Source organism: Physeter macrocephalus, chromosome 21, assembly GCF_002837175.3.
Source record: "Physeter macrocephalus isolate SW-GA chromosome 21, ASM283717v5, whole genome shotgun sequence".
NCBI lineage: Eukaryota > Metazoa > Chordata > Mammalia > Artiodactyla > Physeteridae > Physeter > Physeter macrocephalus.
Window position 1 is genome coordinate 5,674,628 of NC_041234.1, and position 17,460 is coordinate 5,692,087.

The 17,460-nt window shown below is 45.0% G+C and overlaps 1 protein-coding gene across 2 annotated transcripts in view; it reads right to left on the bottom strand.

Moving 5' to 3' along the window:
* Nucleotides 1–2,656: 2,656 nt before the first annotated feature.
* The window catches only part of SMPX (small muscle protein X-linked), a 50,264-nt gene continuing 35,460 nt past the window's right edge, over nucleotides 2,657–17,460 (bottom strand). The window contains exon 5 of one of the 2 annotated variants that reach the window (XM_007126584.3): nucleotides 2,657–3,085. The gene's annotated coding sequence lies outside the window, so the exon portion shown is untranslated. Of the gene's footprint in view, nucleotides 3,086–6,998; nucleotides 13,061–17,460 lie in introns of those variants that run through there. The other variant, XM_028482211.2, reaches the window with a different exon arrangement.

Below are 17,460 nucleotides of genomic sequence, written 5' to 3' on the forward strand. Positions count from 1 at the left end.
TCTTTTATAATCAGCACATTTTTTTTTTGACAGTATGATTTGCCTTCAGTGCGGGATCTGAGCAGGTTTGGTCATTTGCTTAGAGAAAAAATGAACTCAGTGTATGAGCTCTAAGGGTTTTCTTCGCCCAGCAACATGCTGGCAGGTAGTGTTACCCTGAATGGTAGCACTGTGCGTGGCTTGTTGACCGAATACACGATCACGTCTGAATGTTAGGACAGTTTATCATCTCCTTTGGAGAAGCACAGAAACTTCACCGATGGTGTGTGAGGCAAGGAACTAGCTGTGGGCCCACTGATGCATCTATTCAACAGCAGGTTGAAATCCCAAGGGAGCATCAATTACCAAGTTAAATGCAGTTTCTATTTTAAGCTAGAGACTGCAAAGCAATGGGAGAATGCCACATTGCCTTCGAAGGGAAGTTTTAATTGATCAACCTGTGGTCTTTGAATCCAAATGAGCTGTTTTCATTCCCCTTGAACCTTTCCACGTCTTATCTCGGAGAGGGGACCCTAATTCTAGGTCAGCCCAAGAGTGTAGGAGAGGGAGTGTCACATCCCACTCCTTCTACGGACCTAATCATAACAGGAGGCTTTGTGTAAATCCTCTAACTGCTCTAGTTCAAAATGAGCGATACATTTGGGTAATTATCATCCCCCTTGCCCTGGGCCTCACTTTAAACATTCTACTGTGTCATTCAGCTACTCAGGAAGTAACCTTGGAAGCAAAGCTAATTACCCTCCAATCTGTGCTCTGGAAATGTAAAGACCTTAAAAAGTGAGTGGTTGACACGATTCTGGAGAGCCTTGCTTGTTCCAGATGGCTTCTGCTCCAGAGGGAGAAGCTTTTCAAGTGTCCCGCGCAGTCCTGGACCCTGTGGGCCTTCTCCTTTCACTCGGGCCTCAAGCACAGAACACAAAATCCCGTCCCAGGGAGGGGAGAGACGCAAGGGGATGTTCTAGGTGACAGTGCCGTGCTCCCCCCAGCACTCCCTATGGAGCCTGCTCGAGGTGGGCAGCCAGCTGAGGTGGGTGGAGGGGCTGTAGTTTGCCCTCAAACATCCTCACCTATCAGCAGAGTCGCTGATAGTTGGACCTTTTATAGCAGGCGCGCTAAAAACGCCATTGTACCTGTGCTTGCTTTTAATTACTCAAACCGGTGTTGTTTCTAGTTTTTTGTCTCTCTCTCCTAACAAAACTTCAACTACTTGTACCTTGTTCCGCCCCCACGGAAAAGCTGCATAATAATCAGTTGTTTACAAGCCTGTAAGATAAATAATCACACTGCCTCAGTGTGATATGTGAGTTTTTAAAGAGGCATTTAGCATGACGTGTGAATTTTTAAAATTCTAACTTCATTGAAAATAAAATCTGTCTTTCCCTAGATTATATGTACTGTCCAATGACTGACAGGCTATGGAACTTGCTAAATCCCACAGAGTGAATTTGAGTCTTAACAAAATAAAGTACATATTAAGTGAAAAACTTTTTAAAAATACATTGAATTTGTCTAATGACTCTGGTCTTTATGCTGCAAATTTGACTTGGGAGACAGACTGCGTTAAAATATGAAGACGGTTTTTATAACATGAAACCAGAATTTAATTTTGAAACTGAACATGGATCATTTATATATAAACAAAAGGAACACTGGGGCAAATTTTGTAACCCTACCCAACTACCCTAATTAGGAAGGAGTGGAATGGCCTGAGGCAACACGGCACCGTATTACTTAGGATCTGTTCTGTTGACAGATGATGATCTGGTATATTTTGTTCTGCTTGATACTCCCCGCCCCGTATGTCTACATTAGATTTAGATCATCAGGCTAAGCCACAGCCCAGCGAGGTGCCTGGGACCCACGACCAGGTGGGCGTCCCTTCACAAAACCTAAGCTCATCAGGCACCGCCTTAATCGGCAGCCAGTCACATGTGTGCAATAATAGCCCTGCTTTTGGAAACCTATCTCTACGAAACAGAAAAGCTAAAGACTAATTTGTGCTTGGGATGTTTGAAAGGGCATCCGTTTTTTTTGTAATGGCAGGCAGTGAAGTGAGGAAAAAAGTCATGGTGTTGGGGTGTCTGCCTACCAAGTGGGTGATACGCTTGTCTCTAAAACGGTGTGATCTCGAGAACCTGGTCCCTCAAATCTTCATATTGTGAAGTCACAGGGACATCTGGGAAGATCAGCAGACTCTAGCGTGGCATGGCTAATTCTTCTTGGCTTGTGATTGTTTCATAGAGACTCTCCATCTTAGCGCCAGTAGACACATTTCATCTTTCTTTGGATAGCTAAGGTATGAGCTGCCCCTCGCTTTCATTCTGATCTCTCAGCTTTACTTTATTGCGCCTTATAATGGACTCTGCTCCATCTGGCCAAAGGGAATTTCTGAGTGTCTATGGAAGTAAAATGCACTCACCATAAAAGCTGTCCCTGAAGGAGGAATGTCAGTGATGCCCGGTTCCTCAGGCATTATTTAACTTCATTTGCAATTATAAGTCAGCCATAGCTTTACCCGTGGTCCCCAGTAATTCAGAATGAGAAGCCCCCTCTTAGGCAATGTGGAATTTGGTTGGCGCTTACATCTCATTTCTATCCATGTGGGGGAATATGTAGCTATCTGAAGATATGAAAATTAATGTAGTCTAGATTCACATTTTACATTTACTCAAATATTTATTTGAACTCATAAAAAGTGTATTGACATAATTTAGAAGATGAAGAACTAAAATACATTCCAAATACTGACCAAAATAGTGTGGGAAGTAGCTCAGAGAACTTTCAGTCAAAATCATTGCTATGCATATTGCCATATCCTTCTCCATAGAATCATATCCCTCCTCAAAACCACACCCTCCAAGTGGTGAATTCTTGAGCTCATTTGCTCTGCAAGCTGCCAAACGTGAAGATAAAGTAAGTAGTGCAGCCAGCTAGAAGGAAGAGATATAAATGTACAACCAGGACGTTTCTGCTAGAGTCTTAGGCATTCGGGAGGTACATAATCTTCATACAAATATATAAAACTTTTCAGTGAGCTATTTTCATTTGAATCCATTCTCTGACTCTTCAATTCTTCACATCAAGCCTGCAAAGGAAAAAGCGAAGGAACCGTTAGTTGAGTTTCCATGAGGTACTTTTAGGGACAGCTTGTAAATCAGTATGATAGGTACAAGTCAAAATTGAAGGCCTAATTTTCACTTGAAAACTTCATTTCTCGATTCCATGAAGGTAAAGTGAACTCTGAGTAGAAGGTGTGACCATCAGCTCTGGCTCTAGTGATCTGAGTAATTCTAAACTAAAGGAGGATGGCTTCCTTCTGAAGGATTAGACTATAATGCCGACCTTATGATTATGACTTGCAAGACCTTTGGTGCCTTGGTAAATTTGCATTCATGGCTCCCATCCTCCACCCCTCCCTAGAGCCACCCGCATTGCCATGTAACTTTTTAGTTTCCTACCATCATGAGTAGGGTAGGATTCCTCATGCCTGAGGTTAGCTGTGTGACTTGCTTCGGCCAACAGAATGAGGTAGAAGTGATGGTGTGCCGGTTCTCAGCCTGAGCCTCAAGAGGGATCACGTGTTTTGGTTTTCCCTGCTGCACGTCTGCCATTGCCACAAGTAGGGTATGCCCAGGCTTGCCTGCGGGTTCCCCGAGAAGGGTGGGCAGCATGTGGAGCAGAGCCCCCAGCTGACACCGATACGCTAGTGAGCCCAGCCTAGACCAGCTAAGCCACAAACACATGAGCCAGAGTAATAAATGCTTTTGTTTTAAGGCATTGCATTTGGCGATGGTTGGTTATGCAGCCATAGCTAATTGATACGGTGCCATTTCTTTTAAAGGCTCTTGCAGTGCCGAGATGGTTGAACATTATTCACCCATTTGTTTTCCATTATTCTTTGCTGCCTTTTCTTGCATGTTTTACTTATGTGGATGGGCTGAATCTTTTCTAAGAAGTAGAATGCTTACTTCTTTTAGTACCAATGGCTGTAGAAACAAAACTCCACAGACAAGGATCCCCCCACCCCCACCGCGGCAGTCACTATGACTTGGCTCTCTCCATAGCCATTCACAATCCCCTTCTCCCTTGCTTTTCTCTACTACAAAGGCTGGTAGGCAAATACTCTTTCCCAGTCTCTCTCATGGCTTGGGCCAGCCATGTGACCCAGTTGTGGCCACTGAGCCCCGAGGGGAATTCTGCAGCAGAGGTCTTTTAGAAAGTTTTGCTTTCCTGTGTATTTCTTTAGAGATTACAAAGCCTGTTGCATTACTTAACATTTATATAGCACTGCTGTGATGCAGGTTGTATTATACTCATTGTTAAGATGAAACACCTAGAGGTTCAAAGAGCCAAGTGAGTAGCCCAAAGTCTCATAGCTGGTTAAGAGAAAAGCTGGGATTTGAATTCATGTGTCCTGACTGTAGGGCTTCTTCCACTCCGCTAACGGGAAGGTTTGGATGGTTCTTGAACCGGAGGGGAAGGTAGGAGGGCATCATTGACTGCAGAACTGAAAATGTTACCAACAGCCGTCAGCACTGGCTCACGTATTTTTTCTAGCATTTACTTCTCTTTTTTAGAAACTCAACTTTTAGTCCGGGTCATTCACCAGGAAGAAGCGAGATACCATCTCCTTCCCAGCCCAGGATTTCCTGGCTGAAATGTACTTCGTTGACCAGCAGCTTCCGGCGTCACCAGGGCGCCCTCCCGGCCATGCCAGTCTGTTTCTCCCTCTCAAACCCTGAACCGAGTTTGTTGGACACTCACTGCTTGTGTAACGTGCTTCAGGCCTTCAGGCCACTCCCTCTTGCCTGATAACTTTTGACGGAAATCCTCCCCTCCCCCCACGGCTCTCCACATCATAGGCTGCGGTGTAATTAGTTGCCTACATGCGCCCTCTCTCCCCGCTCACCTCTCTCCCGCCATAGCTGTCCTGCCTCTAGGCCGTGGCCTCCTGAAGGAAGGGTATGAACACGCCCTATTCGTTTTTGTGTACCATTTCCTATCACAGCGGCGCCTGACACAGAGCCGGAGCCTAGGGATTGGTGCGGCGGGGCGCTGGAGGGGTGAGCGCAGGACAGAAGTGGGACCGGAGAGCTGGTGAGGCAGCAGGCGTGGGCGGGGGGCCGGAGATGCAGGAAACCGGCAGTGTTGATGAGCTGCGCTGCATCCCCACTGTGCTGTCACACCTGTCCTCGGCCCCAGCCGTAGCCCCATCATGGCCAGCGTGTGCCCAAGCCATTTTACTGCTGTGGTCACTGTGCTGGGTGACATGTGGCCCGTCTGTCTGGCTGGGTGAGAGGCCCAGCACAAGCTGCCCTTGGAACCGAGACATTCCTTGGGCTTCTCTGAGCGGCATGGAAGGGGTGATGAGTCATAGTAAATTGTCACTGAAGCCTGTTCTATGAGGTGGCATTTCTCTCCAAGAAGTGTCCGGGCTGTGAAGCCTCATCTGCAACCAGAAATAGGAACCATTTCTATGACAGGCTTGTTATGGACTTTGACCCCCACGCATCTGTCTCACATCGGTGGAATTATAGCTATACTGAGAAAGAGAGGATGAGCCATTTGCAGTGACCCTCCAGTGACTGTTTAAAAGCCCTAAGATGCCCCTCGTGACCGGCTTCAGCTTGTGGACCTCTCTGACTTTAAGACAGTTTTGGAAACATAAGGAAACCTTGATGCAGTTTTCCCAGACCACCATGGCCACTGAGATCACCATATTATTTAGGAAAAGCAAATGCACAATTCTTTATGCAGTACTAGCCCCAGGGGAACTGTGCTTCATATGGGGATGGAGGAACCACTGACTTTACACAGTAACCTCATTTAATCTACAAAGTGAGCCCTGGTCTTCCTTGTAGAAGGAACTGGGCAGGAGGCAGCTGATGGAACAGAGGAGTCACTGCAGTTGTGGTTCTGCAGACCACCCTTCCCTCCCCCAGCTTCCCCTCTCCCTCCTGGATCCCAGGAGAATTTGAGAGGGCCCAGCAGCCCTGGACACAGGACACTGCTGATAGCCAAGGTCACAGATGGTCCTTCCAGGAGTGCAAGGCCCCGAGAGGACCAGAGTCTCCGTCCTTGGCCTGGTGGGACTCCGGGTGTTCTCAGAACGCCTTTATGTTACCGGAATACCAGAATCCAGGAATTCAGAGACCTGGGTGAGGGCTCGAATTTAAAAATGGGAACAATGGGAAGGGATCCAGAGCTAAAATTGCCCCTGCTGTAAAAGCACACTTGTTTGTTGGGGTGTTGGAATGCAAGCGTGTTGGGCGGTGTCCCGGGCCACACTGCTTTGCTGCCTAGACAACAGCTGTCAGCTATTCTCCTGTGTCCTGTTCTCCTGTCGGGGACATTGGTGAGAATGATGGCGAATGCGAGGCCCCCTGCGGAAAAGTCACTCTCCAGCTACCGCACACCCCTTTTGTACCCAAAGCAAAAAAGTTTACATTGGGAAAGGCACATCTTGGCTGGTGCAAGGGTGATACACCAGATATCTCCCATGTGTCACTCTAGGTCCAGGCTGAGGAGCATGTGATGTTTACGCCTTGCCCCGACCCATTTATAGCTGTGTTACTCATACTTGCCCCAGCCCCACATACATCATTTAGGAAATGGAGTCCACTCAACACTGCTCTGCATTTGGTCCTTTAACCAGACACTCGGGGGCGGTGCAATGATTACTTCCTCCTACGTGGTGCTAAATCACAGAGCCATAAACACAGTGGCACTCACACATAATCGAGAGAAAGGCCGTGCCTCGTGTTCCATCTGGTTCCATATGCAATGACTGACCAGGCACCCAGAGCAAACTGGTTGAAGCTTTGGAGTTTGTTAGAGGGCATTTGTGGAGTCCCCTAGAGCTCCTAGCACACCTTCACGCCAAGGTCGGGGACACAGGAAGTGCACGGCGTGAAACTGCACCTGGCTAACTCCAAACCCAAGGCTATTTTATCCCCACCAGCCACTCATAAAGTAAAAGAAACAAAGCTCTAAGTAAAAACTTTTTTCTTAAACTGCAAAATATCCACCCAAATTGGGTTTTGTGTGTCATGAAGCCTTTGGTGGCTAAAATAAAAACGGAAGTGTTTCTACCAATAACTAGTAAAAGCAGGGAAGAGCAGAAAGACACAGAGCAGGACATTTTTGGGGTAAAATTCTGCACCTAAAATCCAGAGTCAACAGTGTTACGTGCTGGGTGAGGAGAATTTGAGTGACCTTAAGGAGAAGGCAAATTGCATGTCCAGGTCAAATCATTAAAAATAAGCTCAAAAGGGGTTTTTTAATCCTACTGTATTGAGAGTTTGTTGCCTTGGATATCAAGTCAGGGTCCGGCAGGTGAGACAACATTGAATTTGTTTGGGGAGATCTTGGTGGAATAAGGGGTATAATCCCAGACCAGCCACCACTGGTGGCTGCTAGTTTTGTGGTCAATTTCTCCATCTGTCAGAGCACAGACCACCCTGTTTCTAAAGGGGCCACAGATTTTACTGGAGAAACACTGGCCCGAGACTTCCTAGTAAAGCAGAGCTCGATAACGCACAGAGGTAGACAAAGTAATGAACAAGTCGAGTAGACTGCTGTCTTAACAAGAGGCTCCAAAGATGGCAAAACCCTTTTGTGTTGTTTAGGCTTGAGCATTTGAGACCTAGGGACAATGGCGCTTACATCAGAAATACCCAGTGTCCTCTTAGAACTGTCTGGCACGGTCTCTGGCAGTCAGAGGTCGTAGGACATCCAAAGGAAAAGCAATTTCTTGACATAAAGTTAACATATGAAATAAATGTAGGCCTCCCTGTCTCTCTCTAATAAGACATCCTGGAAAGCACATTGTCACAGAGATCCCCTTAGAGCTGATTGACATTTTGTTTGTTTATTTTTACAGTAACTATTATGGTAGTCAGTGGTCCATAGTCTCAGTATTCAAATTAAAAACCTGGCCGTTGGTACACCATCAGGCAGATATGAAAGCTTTATAATCCTCTAAAATAGTAAAACTGTTTTCGAAGATGAATGGAACTTGAGTTTTCTTATTGCTCCTCCTTTTATAAATTAGGAAATTAAGGAATTCCCTGGCGGTCCACTGGTTAGGACTCCATGCTTTCACTGCCGAGGGCCCGGGTTCAGCCCCTGGCCAGGGAGCTAAGATCCCACAAGCTGCGCAGCACAGCCAAAAAAAAAAAAAAAAAAAAAAGAGAGAGAGAGAGAAATTAGGAAATTAAAATCCAGAGGGGTTGAATCCAAGGTGAAGGTCCAAGGTCACACGGCTAGTTAATGGCTGGTCCAGGATTAAAAGCCTGTCTGGAGCTCTTAGCCCCTACAATAAATCTTTACATGTTGACGGTATTAGAGGCACCTTGCATGAACAACTGATACATAGAAATGTATCTGTAATGTAAAAATAATTTGACTTGGCATTCTTGTACTTGTTCTAATGAACATCCAATTTTAATTTCAAAAGATATTTTTGCCTTGTCAGAATTTAGTAGAGTTTTTAAAATACTTTTAGAGAGTAAAATGCACAAATCTTAAGTGAACAGCTTCATGAATTTTTTTATGTACGTATATACCCATGTATGGCTCTTTTTGTTACATAACTCTTAAATACTACCCTGTATGCCAGTAATATATTGTCAAGGTTTTGTTAGTTTGAGAAATACTAGTTCCAAGAGACGATAAAGCAAGTTTCACCTTTGAAAGAAAGGGAGGGAAGGGAGGGAAAAAAATCTTTCCATGGTCAGATAAATTGAGGAATACGGGGTTAAGCACAGATAAACCATTTTCTTAGTTTTAGAGCTCCTCAGAGCTTTAAATATACAAATATATATTGTGTATATTGGGTGTGAGGATGATAGCATGTAGCATTTCAAAATTTACGTGATTACTGAATCATTTATCCAGTTTTCTACTGTTTGTATTCTTTTTCATTTATCATTCATTATAGCACAGATAGTGTGCATACTATTTCATCAGGTGGATATATGAGAGTTGAATTAATCATAATCCTATTGTTGGACACAGGTTCTTAATCAATTTTGCTATCATAAGTGAACAAAACTTTTCCCACACGTTTTCTTTAGGATGGCGTACATCAAGGCCTAAGTGGGTTGGAGGACATACAAATCCACAATGGCTGGATTCTTTCTCCATTTACTAAGCCCCACACCCTCATCATCTAGACTGGCATAGTGCCTGCTGTACAGAAGACGATATCTGTTGAGGGAATGAGCAAGTGTCCATTTCATGATCATTTTCCCACTTATTTTCATGAATATTACAAGAGAAAAATTGCTAACTCTTTTTTCATTGAGTATCCCCCTTTGAGTACTAGTGAGGCATATTTTCTCATGGCTTCTCTACTAATTATACATCTACTTCTGTGAATTGTGAGGTCATTTCCTTTATTTATCTATTAAGGTGTTAATGTTTTGCTTCCCAATTTGCATGGGCTCTTTATACAATTGTACACTTCGTGTAAAACAGTTTTCTTGATAGAGTTCACCATTTAATGTTTGGGTTTTTTTTCACATATGGAATTGATTTTTAATTAGCAAGATTTTGAGGGATGATTTTGACGGCTCTTCTTTTAAAAGCTATCTGGGCAAGCTTAAATCAATGCCTTCATTTTTTTCCCCAAATCATTCCAACCATTTTTTTTTTTTTTTTGCGGTACGCGGGCCTCTCACTGTTGTGGCCTCTCCCGTTGCGGAGCACAGGCTCCGGACGCGCAGGCTCAGCGGCCACGGCTCACGGGCCCATCCGCTCCGCGGCATGTGGGATCCTCCCGGACCGGGGCACGGACCCGTGTCCCCTGCATCGGCAGGCGGACTCTCAACCACTGCGCCACCAGGGAAGCCCCCAAACATTATTTTTAAAGTTAGTTATAGCCAAATCCTCCCTTTTGAAGCCATCATCAAACGCCTTTAATTTTATCACCTTAAAAGTGATAAGAGGTCAAAAAAGAAGGATGTTCATGGAAAGAAAAGCATCGCCTTGGAGATGTGGGGTCTTATTTAGAAGCTGTGGTAAATCACTCCTAAAGTTGGGGAGGGGGTGAGTTTTTTTTAACCCCCCAGAACAGGAGCTCAAACTTGGCTACACATTTGAATCATCTGGTGAGTTATTAAAAGTTCCGAGGCCCAGGCTGCCCCAGAGCAATGACATCAGCATCTCTGGGGGTGGGCTCAGTATTTTTTAAAGCTCCCAGGCCTCTGATGTGCAGCCAAGGTTGCGAACCGTTGGCCTAGGAGCACTTCTCAGACTTTAATGTCCAGAGGAAGTACTTGGTGATCCTGTTAAACTGCAGATTCTGACTCAGGAGGCCTGGGATGGGGCCTGAGGTTGTACATTTCTAGCAGCCTCTCAAGGGCTGCTGTTGCTGTTGGCCCATGGACTACACTTTGAGAATTGAGGGTCTAGAGCAGTGGTTCTCAATGAAAGGGATGGTATTTTGCCCCCCAGGGGCCATTTGGCGATATGTGGAGACATTTTTGGTTATTAAAACCAGGAGGAGGGAGTGCCACTGACATCTAGTGGGTAGGGCCAGGGATGTGCTAAACAGCCTACAGGCCCCAGGACAACCCCCACTCCAAAGAGTTATCTGGCCCAAATGTCAATAGTGCTGAGGGTGAGAAACCCCACTCTGGAGAGGGCTGGTTCTGTGAACAAAAATGATCCCAAACCTGAGCTGGAAGGCTGTCTGCTCTGGTGTGATGAGTGGTCCCTTCTGAGAAGCATTTCTGATAAAACATATGAGTGATTTTTTTCTGATCAACTTTAATGAGATTAAGAGCCCCTTGTGGGAAATTAGATTTACCTGCCTCACTAAATTAGCCTTGTGTCAGAGTTTAAAGACCACTTGTACCCAGTCTAACAATGTTATCTAACCACATTTTTTCCTATTCCAAGTTTTTGAAGTGGCTTTTTGAAGCCTCTTTAAGCAGCTTTGAAATAAAGCTTTGACGTGTGCTGGCAATGAATTCATCAGAGAAATTGCTTCAACACCCTTTGCCTTGCCAGCCTCCAAGCTGCTTCCCAGGTGGACCCTGTCTATAAATTCAACTGTTTACCGAGTGCCTTCTGTGGAGACATTGTAGTGCAGACTCTGCTTTCAGATCCCAGCAATCCTGCTTTCTAGCTGCTTCACCTTGGGTAAGTGTTCTATTAAGTACAGGAAAGTAACAGTACCAAACTCCCAGGGCTGTTGTGAGGATAACATATTAAAGTGTTCAGCAGAGTGCTTCCCACATAGTAAATGCTCGATAAATATGTGAACTGTTACTATTACTCCAAGCTGAAGACCCAAAAAAGCTTATAGATCTACGTGCCTACCCTCCTCCTCTGCCATCCAAGCAAGACTGAGACTTTGTTGTCTTGGCGTCAAGCTATTTGTGGCGCTGATGGTTGGTGGAGGTCTAAATGGGCGGAGAGCGCTGAAAGCAGTGAATTGAGTTGAAATTACAGAAAAAAGAAGGGCTGGGGCAATCGGATAACCGGATTCTCGGGAAAGAATGAAGAGACATTTGGGGTAAGAAGTCTCTAGGATGAAGGACTTTCAGGCTGATAATGAATCAAGAATGTTTAGGTCACTTTACAATGTTAATCGTAGGTGAAGATTTGCATTCCATTTTGACACCGCTTTCAGTGATCAATTTATGTTTCTTTTGGAGGAGGCTCTGTGCTTAAATGTGCTTAAATGGTCTTAAAGGTGGAAACCAGATGCCTGGTTTTATTTTGGTTACATTACATGCCAGAAAATGTATTAGGTAGGCACTGTGGATACACTAGTGGGCAAGTTATCCCCCTTCATGGAACTGAACATCTAGAAGGAAAGTCAGACAAGAAAATAAGTGATGGCAATCCATTCCTCCATGGTGATGGGTGCAGCTGTGATGGGACAAAGGCAGCTGTGGATGCTTTATCCAGTTTAAGGGGCTATGGAAAGACTTTTCCAAAATTGTATTTAAACTGAGACCTGAATGATGGGTAGGAGTTAGCCCGCTCATGGGTAGGGGAGGAGAGAGAGATTGGAAAATAATATTCTGAGCGTGTATAAAGGCCTAGAGTCAGCATGACACCTCCCTGAACTGGCTTGGAGCAAGGAATGCCCTGGGTGGGCAGAAATGCCAGTTGGGAGAACCTGGTGAGTCTGAGCCAGCTGGTGCAGGCCCTGGGGGCAGTGGGGAGCCACTGAGGCCTGTTCTGCAGGGCAGTGACATGACCACTTCTGTGTTTTTACTTTTTAAAAAAACCTGTTTACTGCAGGGCTCTGGTGACGAAAAACGAGGGAGAAAAGGCTTTAAGGAGTGAAGGGCACAGGTCACTCTGACACCTGTGGGCTATTAATGCTCTGATTGTTCGGTGAGGTCATGTGCGTGGCCGCAACAAGCATGGTGGATGAATGGAGTTTGCAAACCTTCTTTCAAGGTGAAAGAGAGGTCAAACATTTCAGAAACTCACAGCACTTATCCAAGGGCTCTCGCCTGAGGATTGGGAAAGGCAGCCCCTCACCATCAGCAAAGGCCCAGGGACTCCCCACCGAAGGATCTCTGCTCCAGATCTCAGACTTCCAGCAGGGGCTTAGGAAAATTCCCACGGGCCTCCCACTTTACTTGGAGAACTAAATACGAGACAAATCACAAGTGACCACAGACTGCCGGGCGGGCTCTCACCTGGCAGTGCGCAGTATTTGGTGGGCTAGGAAGAATCTGAGCTTAAACAAAGCAGAAATGGACAGTTTCTCCGATCCCATGGCTTAATTTATTGAACAGGGGAAATAAGCCTTGGGAGGAAGAAGGACCCATTCCTAATGATTTAACCATTAATAAAACCCTACTATAAATGGAACTCAGGAGAGAAGGTAGGTTGTCAGAGGGCGAAGGAGTGGGCCCCATTAGGCAAAAAACAGTTCAGGCAGGGAGAAAGTCGTCCTGTCTCATGAGAGTTAACGTTGATCAGAGATGACAAGCCTTGTTGTTTTTTAACTGTTTGAAAAGGGATAGAGAATAAGAGGTTTCTTTCTGGTTGTTGTCCTTCTTAGAAGGTGGCTGTTTCAAAGAGGATCCTGAAAAGAAAAGAACTGATAGTATTTATCACAGTTTTGAGTTTTGTGCTTGAAAATCTGTGTGTATGTGTTTTCACAAACATAAGTTTTTATTGAAAAAAATTCTGTGCTTCTCCTAGGGAGTCCCTATGGCTGATCACTGTCTTTCATTTGGGATTAATGAAACAGCAACTCCTAAGAAGGGTGGCCTTTCCATTGATTTTTGGTGTTACTCTCTACTTTTTTTCACCCTCGGAAATCAAGAGAGAACAGGAAAACTATCACAATAGGAGAACAAAGCGAGGAGAGGGAGTAGTACACAAGCTAAGATTTATCCCTCTAACCCTGACTTTTTAGTTGACTTCTGGATTTGCCCTCCCTAAGAGGTTCCACTTTCTTCTCCTTCCTTTTGGAGCACCTCCTCCCTAATGACTCAAGGAAGTGAAGAAAAACATTTCCCAAGTGCTCAAGAGTTTGCACTTTTCTTATATGTTGTCTGTTTTATAAAAGCTTCTGCTGTTAAAAACATCGTGGAAACTGGCTTCACATTTGGAAGTAATCTTTCTAATCTCCCCAAAGATAAACAACATTTGGTGTTTTAAATAAATACAAGAACTTGTGGATGGTGAGGATCAGTAAGGTTAAAAGAAAAGCACATACTGAAATGTTAAGGCTATGTGACTTTGGGCAAAACCTCACTTCTCCAGACCTCAGTTTTCTCATCTGTGAAAAAAGAAAGAAAGAAAGAAAGAGGGGTAGGCTGCTGTGTAGGCATCCTCCCAGATGGCCCCCAGTGAGTCTTGCCACCTGGCATTCATACCCTTGTATAGACCTGTCCAACACCAAGTAAAGCTGACTTGTGTAATCAATAGCATATTACAGAAATGACAGTGTGACTTCCGAGACTGGGTCATAAAAAGCAATGCAGCTTCCTCCTTGCTCTCTCTTGGATCACTGGCTCTGGGGGAAGCCACCTGTCATGTTGTGAGGGCACTCAAGCAGCCTAGTGGCACCAAGGCCTCCTGTAACAGTCATCACCAATCAGCTAGCTGATCACCTTTAAGATGAGTGTGCCAAATTAAAAGTGGATCTTCTAGTCTTAGTCAAGGGTTTAGATGACGACTGCAGTCCCAGCCAGTATCTTGACGGCAACCTCATGAGGGATGCCAGCCAGAGCCATGCAGCTCAGCCACTTCTGAATTCCTGACCCACAGAAACTCTGAGATAATATTATTGTTTTAAGCTGCTAGGTTTAGGGTAATTTGTTATACAGCAATATATAACTAATACGGTTGCCTTAAGCCAAGTCCAGCTCTTGTATTTTATATGTCAATGAATAGGTGTTATTTCTGGGAATCCTGAAAAGTTGGCATTTCATTTATGTCAAAACCCAGATCCTAGCTGCAGGGTAGGACTGTATTGCTTCGGGCATTTCTAAAAAGATGAGTAGCCAGTCTCTAGAGACCTGGCGTCCTGAGAACTCATGGATTCAACTTTGTGGAAGCAGACCAACACAGCTGGCTGACCTTGAACCAAAGCTTACAGTGTGATAGTTCAGCACCCGGCAATTAGTCCTTAGCACATCGTACCAAAAACGTATCCCACTTATATTATGTTTACACCCAGACACTGAACTCGTTAAAAGAAACTTCAATGGAATGGGGACTTACCTGGGCTCTGTTCTTAATGAGTCACTCCAAAGGGTGCAACTGGGGTTATTTGGAGGGAACAACACCCCTAGTAGGTTTTAGTGTGAGATGAATTGGGATAGGGGTTAAAAGTTGCTGATTTCGTGGTTAAACTCAAGTGACTCTCCAGGGCGGGGGACATATCTGTAAAGCAGGGGGTATAGAGAGGACCTCTGCATGGGCCTGGACCTTGGTTAGACTAGGTGGCATTGATGATGCCCTGACCTGTGAGAATATGACTCTACGTATCTTGGGATAGACACACATCATGACACTAACAAGGCACAGCACACTCACTAGGGGGAACCAGCGTGTCTTCAGCCCCTTCTAAGCCCTTCTAAGCAATTTTTTGGACTCATGTGGCAGTCTGGATAACTTAGTATCTCTTTCCCATGTCCCGTCCCAAACAGAGGCTGTGGCTCACCACTGGATCACCCTCTGAATAAATGTACATATATGCTGCATGGCTTTCCAAGAACGTGTGGCTTTTTTCCATAGTTAGAGACTTTCATCCCAGCCACCTTGACATTCAACCGAAGAAATACTTTTCCAAACAAGAAAGATTGCAGTTTGGTTTGTCCGTGGAGGATCTGAGAAACATTCTCTAACTCAGTCCTTCTGACCTGAGTTGCACATTAGACTCACCCGGAGGTCTTGTGAAACATACCCCTCCCTCAAGGAATTATGGGTCAGGGTGGGGCTTGGGCAAGTCCAGGTGATCCTAGTGTGCAGTCAGCACTGTGGATGGTCTAACTGTACCCAGCAACTTGCTGCTGCCTGACTCCAGGACTAAGATAACTAGAATAAAAATAAGTGATTCTCACCCAAAGCCCAAGGCTGGACAGCTCAGTTGTTCGGAAACTGGCTTCAGTTCTTACGCCATAATATTTGGGAAAAGCTATACAACTGCCTATCAATCAGCCAGGTAGCTGGGATCCTGGTCCTGTCTTGTATTGGACTTGAAAGATGTTCAAATTTAGAACATCTTCTGTGTTTTATTTCCACTACCTGGACATCCATAACAGTATGTTTGAATGAAGATGATCAAACCTGGCTTTTTGGTCTCCGCATATATTTGAAACTTGGCGAGGCCTTCCTTAGAAATATTTCTATAGAGATTGGAAAAGTGACTCCTCTTCTTTCTTCCCAACCTCTGCATCCAGAGGTCTCTGTATTATTTCTTACAATTGCATGTGAATCTAAAATTATCTCAAAATAAAAAGTTTAAAAAGAAAACCAAGTTGTGGGGTACATTTGGCCCCTGGGCCCTGGTTTGCCAACCCTTGGACTGTAGCAGTGTTAGAACTTAACAGTTACAGAAATTAATATTGTATCAGTGAGATTAAGTGACTGGTAGGTAAGTTGATGCCACTAGCATTCCCCATGCATTATTATTAGGATTGTCCCTCATAATTTACACAGTACATTTCACCCCCATGGAACTTTATCTGCCACATGGAGAATCGGCCTGGGGCAATGGTTCAGAGTCAGACAGCCTGGATTTGAATTCTGGCTGCCCCACCGTCTAGCTGTGCCACCTTGGGGAGGTCATGTAACTTCTCTGTGCCTCAGTTTTCTCACCTGTAAAATGGAGCTCTTATGTATACTAACTCTTTTTAAAATTACAAGGTAAAGTGCTTGGGACAGTGCCTGACCCTTAGAAGCACTATTATAGGCACTAATGATTGTTGCTTCATTGATGCATTATGTGTCTGAATTTCAGCAAGAAAATTTGGCCTAGTTGCTCACTATACCTTTGGATACTAGCTGTAAAACCGTGGACCAGACAATGGGATAGTTAGGGGATTTGGAATGTCCAGACCTAAACAATCTAGACTGATGGCTCTAGGTCAGTGGTTCTAAAAGTGTGGCCCCTAAACCAGCAGCAACAGTCCATGGGAACTTGTCAGAAATGCGTATTCTCGGGCCCACCCCAGACCTACTGAATCAGAAACTGGAGGTGAGGCCCAGCAATCTAAGTCTCAGGAAGCCCTCCAGATGATGCTGATGTATGAGAAAGTTTGAGAACCACTACTCTAGGCCAATCTGAAGAGTTTCCATTGCCACAGCCCACAGGATGCTGTCCTTGGTGCTGCCTTGTCCCCACTCTCCTCAAGACCTCAGTTAAATATAGGGGCGAGCTTGCTTCTCAAATTAACAGATCAGAGACGCAAAGCCAGCCTGCAGGGATAACTACACTGTTGGATGCTGGAATGTGGACCTGAAATGATCTCAGTCGGTTGGAAGTGCCAGCCAAAATTCACAAAAGTTGTTGTGATTTTTAATAGTGCTTTATTTTTACCTAACGCAAATTTCTAACTCAAGTTTCTTGGCATTTTAACTGCTACATGTTCAGTGAGGTTGTCAGCAGTGATGGTGGGTATCCAGGCACCACATTTCTAGTTAGCACCATGGCCAGGACCGTAGGATTGCAGCAGGTTGACCCTGAGTACAGGAGCGAAGCCCTGCCCATCACCTCTTGGCATTTCATAATTTGATCACCTAGTGAGAAAGGGTGCCAGCCAGGAGAAAACAGAGTCTGCAGTCAATTATGAAGGGATGGCAGTGAGATGGTGGGGAGGTTCGGGGTCATTCTAATGCAGCTGCATTTGCCATCTGTTCTGGTCTCTGAGCATTATCAGCTGTTTTGTCTTATCTGGGCCACGTGCTCTTCCCATGCACTGGGATTCCCCGCCAGCCAGGGGCTCTAAGACCAGCTCGGTGGTGTAGCCT